The sequence below is a fragment of the Sphaerodactylus townsendi genome, linkage group LG11 (assembly GCF_021028975.2).
Source record: "Sphaerodactylus townsendi isolate TG3544 linkage group LG11, MPM_Stown_v2.3, whole genome shotgun sequence".
NCBI classification, from domain to species: domain Eukaryota; kingdom Metazoa; phylum Chordata; class Lepidosauria; order Squamata; family Sphaerodactylidae; genus Sphaerodactylus; species Sphaerodactylus townsendi.
This window is the reverse complement of record NC_059435.1, coordinates 66,770,813-66,785,048: the sequence shown is the minus strand read 5'-3', so window position 1 is coordinate 66,785,048 and position 14,236 is coordinate 66,770,813. Positions and strand designations below refer to the sequence as shown.

Sequence of the window (14,236 nt, the reverse complement as noted above, 5' to 3'; positions counted from 1 at the left end):
AAATAGGCGGGAGAAACAAAACATTTCCTGTTCTCCACGCAGCAAGCAGGAAATGTTCTCAAAACGTTAAGGCAAAAGAGATTGCTAGTTCAGCGTTTCCAAATAAAATGTTTTGAGGAGGAAATACAGCATTTTCAAGATGTTTGGGGGGGAAAGCTGTGCAGAACTTCTCCCCAAAGCACTTTTATTTTTGTCCTGAAGGAGTTTTATTTGTGCAGACTAACAATACAATCCTAAACAGAGTTATTTCATGTAAGCACACCAAACTGAATGGCTTCGATTGGAATAACTCTGTTTCAGATTGGAGTGTTTAGTATTGCACTGTAAACAACAGAGAGAGTGGAGCAATGGAAGAGAAAAGCTAAAAAGGAGGGAAAATGAGTGAATGCAGCTTCACATGTGTAGGGTTTATTTTGTTTAAGCTAAGAACTAAGAGGGTAAACCAAAAACTTTAAGATAAAAGGTGAGTTTGAGCAATGATTTTAAAGTAGTGCGTGAGACAGCATCGTGTGTTTTCAGGAGAGGGTTCCAGGCATAAACATTGTATTTTAATACATTTGTATGCCACTTTGACTGATCCACTTAAGATAACACTGCTTTAATAAACGTTTTCACTATTTTGTGAGTAAATATTTAGATGATTAAAGTTGCAATCCTATACATCCCTACTTAGTGTAAACAACTAAACAATAACTGTACATGGTCTATAGCCATGATGGTGAACCTTTTGCACTCCAGATGTTATGGACTACAATTCCCAATTGGCCATGCTGGGAGGGGCTGATGGGAATTGTAGTCCATAACATCTGGAGTGCAAAAAGTTTGCCACCACTGGTCTATAGGATGTGCTGTAAGTCACTTGGACAAGAGATAAATAAATACATCAAATACATCATAAATACATCAAAATGTAATATAAGGATTAGGTCTGCTATTTAGCCAGCACCAGAATCATTCTGAGGAAAGTTGAGTAGCTCTTGATTAGTCTAGTTACATTTTTTAAGATTTATTTTTAAGATTTATTTATTACATTGCAATTTACTTTAAGATCAAGATCTGCATTTCCATTATTAGTTTCTGATTATAATAAGCATTTCTAGTATTTTGAAGAATGTAAACGGGCAGATAATGATGCTTTGAATTGACAACAATAGATAAAGCAAGATGAACAGAGCGCAAATCCAGCAGCAGACCTGAAAACAAGCCAGCTATTGAGATTGATTGTTGCCCACTTTCTCTCTCTCTTCTATTTGAATTCAGTATCTTCCATTTTATAGAATATATTGACCGCTCCCTCCCTCCCTCCCTCAAATGGATTCCTGATGAAATCTGATAAAACCCGGAGCAAACATGAAGAGCCCAGCACTTGTTAACCAAACCTCACAGTAATTTAAGTGCCTCAATACTGATTGCACAAAAAGAAGAAAATGTTTTGTGGTTCGATATTAGAAAGTTTAACAGAAAGAATAACAGTCTTCTTGCAATCAGGAAACAAATTGTGAACTATTAGCTCTGGGTTCAGGACATCTTTTTTAAAAGTTATCGGATGAAACTACAGGAGTTAGATTAGAAACAGGCAGATACACAGAACTCCATCGCAGTTAATTTTGTTTGATTATTAGAAGCTTTTGCTTGATTTTTAGAAGCATTTGATACAATCTACCACGATATACTTGTGGATCAACTGCAATCAGTGCTTGTGGGAACAGGTACATATGAGGTTTACTAGATTTCTATGCTGGCCCTCCCCTTGGGGTGGCTCATATCATATCTACACAATATAAAACATATAAAAATTTGAACATTAAAACATCAAACAACAATAAGTAATATTACAATAATCACAAGATGGAAATCAGTGGAAAAAGGAAGAAGGCGGAGGCCAGATGGTATCATAGGTGCCTCAACCATACATCTGGTGGAACAACACTCTCTCTTACAGGCCCTGCAGAACAGGGCTCTGGTCTCATTGGACAGAATGTTCCACCAGATTGGGGCCAGAGTTGAAAAAGTATCTATTTTATCCCCAGAATTAAACTTCGGTATCTAGCCTTAGCCAAAGATAATCTGGAGCTTCAAATTGGATTTTCAACACTATGTAGATGGCATCTAATTTTATATCTCGTTATGTAGACCTACAGAAGCATCCACTAAGATCCTGGGCCAGTGTCTTGAAGCCGTAGTCAAATGGCTGAGAGTAAACAAACTGCTAGGATAAGTTGAAGGCAGCAGGAAAAGAGGAAGACCCAGTGGTGGGATCCAAAAATTTTAGTAACAGGTTCCCATGATGGTGGGATTCAAACAGTGGTATAGTGCCAATGGGACTAGGCAGGCACGACGGGGGTGTGGCCGGGCATTCCAGGGGCGGGGCATTCCTGGGCGGGGCTGTGGCAAGGACGCAGCCGCTGCGCGGGAAACGAATACACGCAGGCGCAGGCTGCCACGCACGCCGGTGCTGGGGTGGGGGGGGGGGGGGGGTGGGGGGGGGGGGTGGTGGGGGGGGGGGTTGGGGGGTGGGGTGGGGGGGGTGGTGGGGGGGGGGGGGTGTGGGGGGGGTGGGGGGGTGTGGGGGTGGGGTGTGGGGGGGGTTGGGGGGGGGGGGGGGGGGGGGGGGGGGGGGGGGGGGGGGTGGTGGTGGGGGGGGGGGGGAGGGGGTGGGAGTGGGTGGGGGGGGGGGGGGGAGGGTGAGGGGGGGGGGGGGGGGGGGGGGGGGGGGGGGGGGGGGGGGGGGGTGGGTGGTGGGGGGGGGGGGGGGGGGGGGGGGTGGGGGGGGGTGGGGGGGGGGGGGGGGGGGGGTGGGGGGGGGGGGGGGGGGGGGGGGGGGGGGGGGGTGGGGGGGGGGGGGGGGGGGGGGGGGGGGGGGGGGGGGGGGGGGGGGGGGGGGTGGGGGGGGGGGGGGGTGGGGGGGGGGGGGGGTGGGGGGGGGGGGGGGTGGGGGGGGGGGGGGGTGGGGGGGGGGGGGGGTGGGGGGGGGGGGGGGTGGGGGGGGGGGGGGGTGGGGGGGGGGGGGGGTGGGGGGGGGGGGGGGTGGGGGGGGGGGGGGGTGGGGGGGGGGGGGGGTGGGGGGGGGGGGGGGTGGGGGGGGGGGGGGGTGGGGGGGGGGGGGGGTGGGGGGGGGGGGGGGTGGGGGGGGGGGGGGGTGGGGGGGGGGGGGGGTGGGGGGGGGGGGGGGTGGGGGGGGGGGGGGGTGGGGGGGGGGGGGGGTGGGGGGGGGGGGGGGTGGGGGGGGGGGGGGGTGGGGGGGGGGGGGGGTGGGGGGGGGGGGGGGTGGGGGGGGGGGGGGGTGGGGGGGGGGGGGGGTGGGGGGGGGGGGGGGTGGGGGGGGGGGGGGGTGGGGGGGGGGGGGGGTGGGGGGGGGGGGGGGTGGGGGGGGGGGGGGGTGGGGGGGGGGGGGGGTGGGGGGGGGGGGGGGTGGGGGGGGGGGGGGGTGGGGGGGGGGGGGGGTGGGGGGGGGGGGGGGTGGGGGGGGGGGGGGGTGGGGGGGGGGGGGGGTGGGGGGGGGGGGGGGTGGGGGGGGGGGGGGGTGGGGGGGGGGGGGGGTGGGGGGGGGGGGGGGTGGGGGGGGGGGGGGGTGGGGGGGGGGGGGGGTGGGGGGGGGGGGGGGTGGGGGGGGGGGGGGGTGGGGGGGGGGGGGGGTGGGGGGGGGGGGGGGTGGGGGGGGGGGGGGGTGGGGGGGGGGGGGGGTGGGGGGGGGGGGGGGTGGGGGGGGGGGGGGGTGGGGGGGGGGGGGGGTGGGGGGGGGGGGGGGTGGGGGGGGGGGGGGGTGGGGGGGGGGGGGGGTGGGGGGGGGGGGGGGTGGGGGGGGGGGGGGGTGGGGGGGGGGGGGGGTGGGGGGGGGGGGGGGTGGGGGGGGGGGGGGGTGGGGGGGGGGGGGGGTGGGGGGGGGGGGGGGTGGGGGGGGGGGGGGGTGGGGGGGGGGGGGGGTGGGGGGGGGGGGGGGTGGGGGGGGGGGGGGGTGGGGGGGGGGGGGGGTGGGGGGGGGGGGGGGTGGGGGGGGGGGGGGGTGGGGGGGGGGGGGGGTGGGGGGGGGGGGGGGTGGGGGGGGGGGGGGGTGGGGGGGGGGGGGGGTGGGGGGGGGGGGGGGTGGGGGGGGGGGGGGGTGGGGGGGGGGGGGGGTGGGGGGGGGGGGGGGTGGGGGGGGGGGGGGGTGGGGGGGGGGGGGGGTGGGGGGGGGGGGGGGTGGGGGGGGGGGGGGGTGGGGGGGGGGGGGGGTGGGGGGGGGGGGGGGTGGGGGGGGGGGGGGGTGGGGGGGGGGGGGGGTGGGGGGGGGGGGGGGTGGGGGGGGGGGGGGGTGGGGGGGGGGGGGGGTGGGGGGGGGGGGGGGTGGGGGGGGGGGGGGGTGGGGGGGGGGGGGGGTGGGGGGGGGGGGGGGTGGGGGGGGGGGGGGGTGGGGGGGGGGGGGGGTGGGGGGGGGGGGGGGTGGGGGGGGGGGGGGGTGGGGGGGGGGGGGGGTGGGGGGGGGGGGGGGTGGGGGGGGGGGGGGGTGGGGGGGGGGGGGGGTGGGGGGGGGGGGGGGTGGGGGGGGGGGGGGGTGGGGGGGGGGGGGGGTGGGGGGGGGGGGGGGTGGGGGGGGGGGGGGGTGGGGGGGGGGGGGGGTGGGGGGGGGGGGGGGTGGGGGGGGGGGGGGGTGGGGGGGGGGGGGGGTGGGGGGGGGGGGGGGTGGGGGGGGGGGGGGGTGGGGGGGGGGGGGGGTGGGGGGGGGGGGGGGTGGGGGGGGGGGGGGGTGGGGGGGGGGGGGGGTGGGGGGGGGGGGGGGTGGGGGGGGGGGGGGGTGGGGGGGGGGGGGGGTGGGGGGGGGGGGGGGTGGGGGGGGGGGGGGGTGGGGGGGGGGGGGGGTGGGGGGGGGGGGGGGTGGGGGGGGGGGGGGGTGGGGGGGGGGGGGGGTGGGGGGGGGGGGGGGTGGGGGGGGGGGGGGGTGGGGGGGGGGGGGGGTGGGGGGGGGGGGGGGTGGGGGGGGGGGGGGGTGGGGGGGGGGGGGGGTGGGGGGGGGGGGGGGTGGGGGGGGGGGGGGGTGGGGGGGGGGGGGGGTGGGGGGGGGGGGGGGTGGGGGGGGGGGGGGGTGGGGGGGGGGGGGGGTGGGGGGGGGGGGGGGTGGGGGGGGGGGGGGGTGGGGGGGGGGGGGGGTGGGGGGGGGGGGGGGTGGGGGGGGGGGGGGGTGGGGGGGGGGGGGGGTGGGGGGGGGGGGGGGTGGGGGGGGGGGGGGGTGGGGGGGGGGGGGGGTGGGGGGGGGGGGGGGTGGGGGGGGGGGGGGGTGGGGGGGGGGGGGGGTGGGGGGGGGGGGGGGTGGGGGGGGGGGGGGGTGGGGGGGGGGGGGGGTGGGGGGGGGGGGGGGTGGGGGGGGGGGGGGGTGGGGGGGGGGGGGGGTGGGGGGGGGGGGGGGTGGGGGGGGGGGGGGGTGGGGGGGGGGGGGGGTGGGGGGGGGGGGGGGTGGGGGGGGGGGGGGGTGGGGGGGGGGGGGGGTGGGGGGGGGGGGGGGTGGGGGGGGGGGGGGGTGGGGGGGGGGGGGGGTGGGGGGGGGGGGGGGTGGGGGGGGGGGGGGGTGGGGGGGGGGGGGGGTGGGGGGGGGGGGGGGTGGGGGGGGGGGGGGGTGGGGGGGGGGGGGGGTGGGGGGGGGGGGGGGTGGGGGGGGGGGGGGGTGGGGGGGGGGGGGGGTGGGGGGGGGGGGGGGTGGGGGGGGGGGGGGGTGGGGGGGGGGGGGGGTGGGGGGGGGGGGGGGTGGGGGGGGGGGGGGGTGGGGGGGGGGGGGGGTGGGGGGGGGGGGGGGTGGGGGGGGGGGGGGGTGGGGGGGGGGGGGGGTGGGGGGGGGGGGGGGTGGGGGGGGGGGGGGGTGGGGGGGGGGGGGGGTGGGGGGGGGGGGGGGTGGGGGGGGGGGGGGGTGGGGGGGGGGGGGGGTGGGGGGGGGGGGGGGTGGGGGGGGGGGGGGGTGGGGGGGGGGGGGGGTGGGGGGGGGGGGGGGTGGGGGGGGGGGGGGGTGGGGGGGGGGGGGGGTGGGGGGGGGGGGGGGTGGGGGGGGGGGGGGGTGGGGGGGGGGGGGGGTGGGGGGGGGGGGGGGTGGGGGGGGGGGGGGGTGGGGGGGGGGGGGGGTGGGGGGGGGGGGGGGTGGGGGGGGGGGGGGGTGGGGGGGGGGGGGGGTGGGGGGGGGGGGGGGTGGGGGGGGGGGGGGGTGGGGGGGGGGGGGGGTGGGGGGGGGGGGGGGTGGGGGGGGGGGGGGGTGGGGGGGGGGGGGGGTGGGGGGGGGGGGGGGTGGGGGGGGGGGGGGGTGGGGGGGGGGGGGGGTGGGGGGGGGGGGGGGTGGGGGGGGGGGGGGGTGGGGGGGGGGGGGGGTGGGGGGGGGGGGGGGTGGGGGGGGGGGGGGGTGGGGGGGGGGGGGGGTGGGGGGGGGGGGGGGTGGGGGGGGGGGGGGGTGGGGGGGGGGGGGGGTGGGGGGGGGGGGGGGTGGGGGGGGGGGGGGGTGGGGGGGGGGGGGGGTGGGGGGGGGGGGGGGTGGGGGGGGGGGGGGGTGGGGGGGGGGGGGGGTGGGGGGGGGGGGGGGTGGGGGGGGGGGGGGGTGGGGGGGGGGGGGGGTGGGGGGGGGGGGGGGTGGGGGGGGGGGGGGGTGGGGGGGGGGGGGGGTGGGGGGGGGGGGGGGTGGGGGGGGGGGGGGGTGGGGGGGGGGGGGGGTGGGGGGGGGGGGGGGTGGGGGGGGGGGGGGGTGGGGGGGGGGGGGGGTGGGGGGGGGGGGGGGTGGGGGGGGGGGGGGGTGGGGGGGGGGGGGGGTGGGGGGGGGGGGGGGTGGGGGGGGGGGGGGGTGGGGGGGGGGGGGGGTGGGGGGGGGGGGGGGTGGGGGGGGGGGGGGGTGGGGGGGGGGGGGGGTGGGGGGGGGGGGGGGTGGGGGGGGGGGGGGGTGGGGGGGGGGGGGGGTGGGGGGGGGGGGGGGTGGGGGGGGGGGGGGGTGGGGGGGGGGGGGGGTGGGGGGGGGGGGGGGTGGGGGGGGGGGGGGGTGGGGGGGGGGGGGGGTGGGGGGGGGGGGGGGTGGGGGGGGGGGGGGGTGGGGGGGGGGGGGGGTGGGGGGGGGGGGGGGTGGGGGGGGGGGGGGGTGGGGGGGGGGGGGGGTGGGGGGGGGGGGGGGTGGGGGGGGGGGGGGGTGGGGGGGGGGGGGGGTGGGGGGGGGGGGGGGTGGGGGGGGGGGGGGGTGGGGGGGGGGGGGGGTGGGGGGGGGGGGGGGTGGGGGGGGGGGGGGGTGGGGGGGGGGGGGGGTGGGGGGGGGGGGGGGTGGGGGGGGGGGGGGGTGGGGGGGGGGGGGGGTGGGGGGGGGGGGGGGTGGGGGGGGGGGGGGGTGGGGGGGGGGGGGGGTGGGGGGGGGGGGGGGTGGGGGGGGGGGGGGGTGGGGGGGGGGGGGGGTGGGGGGGGGGGGGGGTGGGGGGGGGGGGGGGTGGGGGGGGGGGGGGGGGGGGGGGGGGGGGGGGGGGGGGGGGGGGGGTGGATTCATTTTTACAAAATTTATATCCTGCATTTCTGCCCTCACGAGGGCCATCAAGGTGGCTTATAAATCAAAACATATGTAATAAAATAACTTTTAAAAACCATTAACTCCTCCCCCCCAAAAAACACACTAAAAATAGGCTGATTATGTATGGCAAGGTTCCTGCAGCTTCAAAGAGAATTGAGCATTTTCCCCTTACATAATATTGCTCTTTTTCGGATGGGTATTTTCCCCGTTTAATAATGCACATTACAGATGTAGTTATAACCAATAACTACTTTAGTTATCACCTGATTTTCACATGCATTTTTCAGCCTTTAGCTTTCACTTCATTTTGTTTGTTTGTTTTCCCCCCAGGATTTTTCTTTACTCTTTTAAGTCTACTTTTACCCCAATCTTTTTCTGCAAGCCGATTTTGAATTGAGTTTTTATTAGCATATAATGTTTCTATGGGCGTTCTTTGTCCCACACATTTCTAGCCACCTTTTCAATGATTGGAGTATTGTCATTGTTAAACCACTCCTTCTCTCCCCTGAAGATGAAATATTGCTGTAGTGTTGTAGTGGTAGTTTAAGCAGGTTCTCTAAATTCCCAGTTTTCATTGGAAAAAAAAGTAAGGCTCTGACCTCCGCTTTTTCCTCATATCGCCACAAGAGAAAGCACTAGAGACTTACTTTTAAAAAAGAAAGCTGGAAATTCTGAGACCCTGCTTATACTATCATTACAACTCTATAGCAGAATATAATTATTTTAGAGCTGTTTTTTAAAAAATGTGGGGCTGTTCTGACACTACCAGTAGCGACACTGATGACAACAGCATACTCCCTTGAAAATCCTAATAATTTAAACCCCATGTGGAAGAAAATAATGTGATGCCTGATATGCTACTTAACATCATGATGATGATGATGGTGATGATGATGACGACGACGACGATGATGATGATGGAAGAAAATAAACTGACTCTACAACTGTAAAACTGTACAGGGAAGGCAGACATGCAGAAGAATCCTGCCCAAAGCGATTCCAGTTCTTATGGATTGATTCCCAAGAAAATCAGGAGTAACTCAAGCAAGCAGAAAAGAGGTCATTTATTATTGTGAGGGAACAAGAACCACAAAGCATGAGGGGACTTTCCTGATTAGTCTAAACTGCAACAACCAACAAATTTGCTCCTAAATCACCAAAAATAATAAATTAAAAACCCATCACTGAAACTTTCAGATGTTATTTTTTTTTATTCAATCTAAGGCTCATTCCACACATGCAGAATAATGCACTTTCAAACTGCTTTCAGTGCTCTTTGAAGCTGTGCGGAATAGCAAAATCCACTTGCAAACAGTTGTGAAAGTGGTTTGAAAACACATTATTTTGCGTGTGCGGAAGGGGCCTAATATTAGAAGGAATTCAATTGAGCTATTTCAGCAGAATCACATACCTGGTATATGACATTTCTTTGGCCAAATGCATATTACAGATGTATATGTTTATGAGAACAGAGCTGAGTTCCAAAAACTAGAAATAAAAAGTCTCACTAATGAAAAACACGGTAAGCCACTGAAATATTTCATGAGCATCCTATAGAAGCTTCAGCTTCAGCACAATGTAAATTTTGTCAAGACTCGTAATATGTCTGAAATATGCATAGTAAATCTATACAGTATATATAGCACAGGAGGTAGCAAGATTACAATAACAGAGTTCAGCCTCCAATTCTGCAGATTCATTGTCTGAACAATCTCTACGTGCATACAAATATAGACGAGCCGATGCATGTATGTTAGCATGCATGCAGAAACTGTGTAATCTAATGTACGGAATAAGATCAAGGGATACCTTGGTGGCCATGGTGGCGTGAGTCCTCTCCCAACTCCCCCCTCTTTAGGTATGCACTCACTGTATACCCTTCAGTCATGTAAAGAAGGTTCCCTCTCCCCCTGGAGTACCATGGACTTCATTTCTTCTCCCTCAATACACCCACGTGTTATGGACCAATTCTATTCTGTACCATACCTCTGTGCAACAGCTTCTCTAAGACAATTCTCAAGCGTTGATAGATGGCTGGCGAAACTTCATATTTATATACATCTATCACTGGCACCTGCTGACACCTCCCAAACACTCCATCTGCAGAGAAAAAAAGGAGGAATTGGTGAAATAAAATGAAGCAGCACTCTATGAAATACCTAAAGTGTCCAATAAGATGTGTACTATTATTTTCGGTAATTTCTTATTATACATTAAATGTGTTCATGTGTGCATGGAAGAGATTTGCACATTTTCCTCTGTTGTACACAGCTTCCCTGCACTTGTTGATCTGAGGCCATGTTAATAGCAAATACATAAAATAAATAGTCCTCGTGAATAGCTGAGAGCCCAAATATACGAATATTCATTTGCAGAGGTAGTAAGGGGTTTTTTTCCTTTTAATATGAGAGCTATGTAGTGATAAATGGGTGTTGAATCGATAATGGGAAGCAAAGGCCAGTTCAATGCAGTACCCTCTAATGAACACAATAAAAGAGCACCGCTCGGGCAACAATGAGATATTAATGGAACCTAATTTATTTAGCTCCATTTCATTCGTCTAAAATGACAGACTCTTCTCATCAAGCTCTTTTCATATCACACCTTCTAATTAATTTAGGTCCTAATTAGTCTTTATTTAGAGAATTGTTCATTTCAAGGCAAGCTTTCGGTGTGGGAAGAAGACAGAAAGACAAAGGAGGGGGAGTTCAAACACTCAAATTACCTATATCCTTCCCATACAAAAGACTCATTCAGAACCTGGGTGCTTGGAGTACCCTCTGACCATCTGCTGCTCTAGCTTCAAATAAATAAATAAAGGAGAGAGGTGTATTTATTGTTTCCTCCTGTACACAGGATCCAAAGGAAACCACTCAGATGCAACAAGTTTAATTAGCATGCTAGTCTTCACACTGCTTGTTTTAATTCAGTAATTACTCCAGATATTGCATTTATAATCAAAAGGGACAGTGCAATTTGACTAGCAGAACACAGAATTAAGAATTAATGTACCAGCACCTATTTATGGGGGTTTCAAAAAGATGAAAGAATACTGAGGAAAAACAGACGCTCTCCAAATGTGTTCAATACTTGTGTGATATTGCAGGGTATAGGTTTGACAAAATGCAATTTCCTTCCATAAACCAGAATATCAGCCTATTTTTTCCATTTTCATCTTTAAAATTAAGAAAAACAACCAACTTTCCATTATCATGTCTGACCCACTGCTTAAACATACAACAGCACATGCTAAAGATTACAATCAAAAAGTGAAATTTATTGTGAAAGCTGTTTTATTCGAAATCTGGTCATGAAGCTATATTCTTTTGCCAGCAGTTTCCTATTTCTACATTCTAGGGAAGAACAGAATGACAAGAACACCACCACAATGTAACAGGCAGCACTAGACCAAATAGCTCCGTATTCTGCTAACAGCTATTCTGATTTCTACAGATAGTTCATACAAACAGCTATTCTGATTTATACAGATAGTTCATAAATCATACAAATACAAATTATTCATAGACATATTCATAGACATATGAAAAACATAATAATATACATATGAAAAACATATCAGCCACTATGAGCCCAACAGCCTTGGTTGGGAAAGAGTGGAACAGAAGTCACATAAATAAATAACTGAAGAATTCTTATGTGGTTGTCCATTCACGCAAGCAAGTCAGCAAGTGCAAAAGCTAACTTAAAGTGTGCGGCAAAAGCAATTAAACAGCTTCAGAAGAGTTGCTCTTGTCAGGAGTAGTGGGTCTGGTTCCTATTAAGGGGCACAATAAGGCAAACTGGATACATTCTTCTTTACATGAGGTTCAACACAGTTGCAACAACAAAAGCTGATCTGATAAAAGGCTTTATCTGTTTTGTGTCTCCTACACTTGAGAACTAACCCAGCAGCAACTATCTTTAGTAACTATCAGTAGCTGATCTCTATAGCATGTACCCTGGGGGAAAAAATACTTCCGCCCAATGATATGGCAAAAGAAAATCCAAAGTGAATGCCTATGAACCAAATATAAATTTTCTATAGGCTAACTCAATCTTCCTGTCTAAATTCAGAATTCAGATACCTTTATTGCATACAAAACTTGCTGGCTTTGGTGGTAAACACTCCACTGAGCAAGCTGGATCTCAGAGAATACAGACATTAAAAGAAACTCTAATTTGTAATTTAGTGTTCTCTGCAATAAGGTGACTGCATTTCAACAACAACAATAAAAATTAATTGTCAAGATTTAGTTGTAACAATAATAAGCATTTTAAAAGTAGAATATTGTTGTGGAGATGTTTGTCTTGAATCAACGGGCCTTGATCATCATAAAGCGCTCACCACTGAATAAAAGAAAAAGATTAAATGAATATTAAGGGGAGGGTCTGAATTTATATGTGGGAAGAGAAGAATTTCTAATATATGCCAATGAATTTGAAAACACTCCTTAATTAAAAAAAAAGAAGAGCATTATGGTCTCTGGATAATAGAACACTTGATAAGAAAAAATCCATCTGGCAGAACGTTTCTGAGATGAAATCTAATTGCACTTAAGAGAACACCATTTCCACATAAGAGAACAGTATTCTGACTTATTTTCTTCCATGTTATACCTTCTGTTCTGACACAGCCTAAGCTCACCTCCCTAAACTTCTTTCTCTATCTCAGTGCTCCGTCAGTGTTCAGGTTGCATTCTTGTGTTCTGATTTTGTGAGGAGTCAGGAGTTTATTTTATGCAGTAAAAATTGTTTTATCAGTAAATCACCTGTGAACCGTTATTTAACTTATAAATCTGGAATCAGAAATGATTTAATAAGACATTATTGGCTGCAATCACCTACTTTGAACAGCCAAACAGTGCTACATCATAACAAAACTGTCCTACTAAGAGAACATTACACCAGAAATTATCTGCCAGTCTCACACAGTTCAGGACACTGGAAATGTCTCTCTGCTTTCAAGGGTGTTATACATCTTAAAGTAATCCAAAATAAACCAGTTAAAACACCTGATGACATTCATAATTACTCCGCACTTGATGCTTCCTCCATAACTCTCTCCAGTCCATCTTTCATAGGTGAAGTGCTTGCTTATGGGCACTTTGGGTATATCACTTATTCTTTCAGTGGCTTAGTCTTTAATGGGAATGAGGGCTACTTCACATGAGTGAGCAGGCTTGGTGTAGTGATTAAATCCAGGTCCGTCAATATGGGGCCAACGGATGCCCTATGCCTGCTGTCTCCTTTCCTGATACTTGCCAAGTGTTTCTAGAATATGGGGGGAGCCCAGCAGGGTCATCAGAGAGCTGATTGGCTGTGCAGTATTTAAACTTGCTTCAGCAACAGTTACCACCCTTGCACAAGGAAAGTTACTGCCTGTGTCCAAGAAAATGATTTTAATTTTTTGTTCATTTAAAAAGTTATCCAGTTAAAAACAACTTCTGCCTGAACTGTTGAGGAGTCATCTTGTAGTTGACTCCACTTCTGGCAACAACCATTTTAAGCTCACCACCCAGTGTCAGTGTTCCAAAGGTGCCCACGAACTTGAATAGTTCTGGGACCCCAGGTTAGCTATGATGTGGGAGATTGCCAGTTCAAATCAAACTTGGGTCATGAACACACTAAGTGGCGACTGGCTATCTATTGCCCTTAGTCTTTCATCCTCAACCCCCTCACCTGCACGATGGGGATAAAACAGAACCATTTGCTCAGCCGTGGCTGCAAGTCAAGTTAAAACAAAAGAATCGCACATAACACAATTCTTGTAAAACCTGGGTTGAAGGGGAAACCGGAGTGGATCTGCATTAGGATCAGGATCTAGGCGAAGTTCCCCCCAACCCGGTTTTTTACCAGTGTCACCCCGGTTTAATTGTTCCCATGACACTGCAGTGTTTGGTGACAGCTTATCCATGGTGACATGGGATGAAGAAGCAGCTAAGGTAACTGAAAAAGAGCTGTGTAAAACCTCTGTAGTTGTTGAAGATGGGGGTGAAGGCATTAGAAAGCCTTTGCCCAATTCTTGGGTTCTGCTGTGGTGGGCAGAACTCAGGTTACCAATGTTCAGCACAGAATGCAGTGATGAAAAGAGGGGGAACTGCGCCCGGGACATGAGCTGCCCGTGTACCCCATCCCATCCCACCCCGACCCCACTCCACCCTGAAATGCCCTGCCCCGAAACGCACCCCATCCCCAACACATGACGGCAATGGCGGTACCCAGGACAAGCCTCCCCAGATATCCCCATTGCTGCTACACGTCTGAGCATGTGTTCCCCATTAAAAATGAAGCAAAGTTGGCTGTTTACAGCACAATAAGATATGGACAGCATGAGATCAAATCAACTTCAATTTAGTTTGCATCAATAAATAAATATTATTGTATTGTTGAAGGAATTCACGGCCGGAATCACTGAGGAGAGAATACTGTTAGAACACGGCCATACAGCCCGGAAACCACACAGCACCTCAATAAATATTATTATTAATTTCCTTAAATTGCTCAATCAACTTTGCCCTGCAGCGTCTCTCAATTAACTTATTGCCAGCAACTTTCTCCATTAATGTTAGTCAAGATTTTTTAAAATCTCTCTTAGTCATTTGGTTGTGCTTTTCTCATCTTAAATGTAAGGATTCTAGACAACAGGAATCTCATTACTTTCACTGAGAAACAATTCCAGAGCCCTTAACAATTGTGAATCCCACCAAGTTGATGCTATTATATTCTATTTGCAGCTTTGCATATTTT

At 58.0% G+C, this 14,236-nt stretch overlaps 1 protein-coding gene across 1 annotated transcript in view; it reads right to left on the bottom strand.

The window, feature by feature from the left end:
* Positions 1 to 14,236, bottom strand: part of PTPRN2 (protein tyrosine phosphatase receptor type N2) — a 714,418-nt gene that overhangs the window by 607,943 nt on the left and 92,239 nt on the right. The window contains exon 3 of the mRNA XM_048510498.1: positions 9,476 to 9,589. The gene's annotated coding sequence lies outside the window, so the exon portion shown is untranslated. The remainder of the gene's footprint in view (positions 1 to 9,475; positions 9,590 to 14,236) is intronic.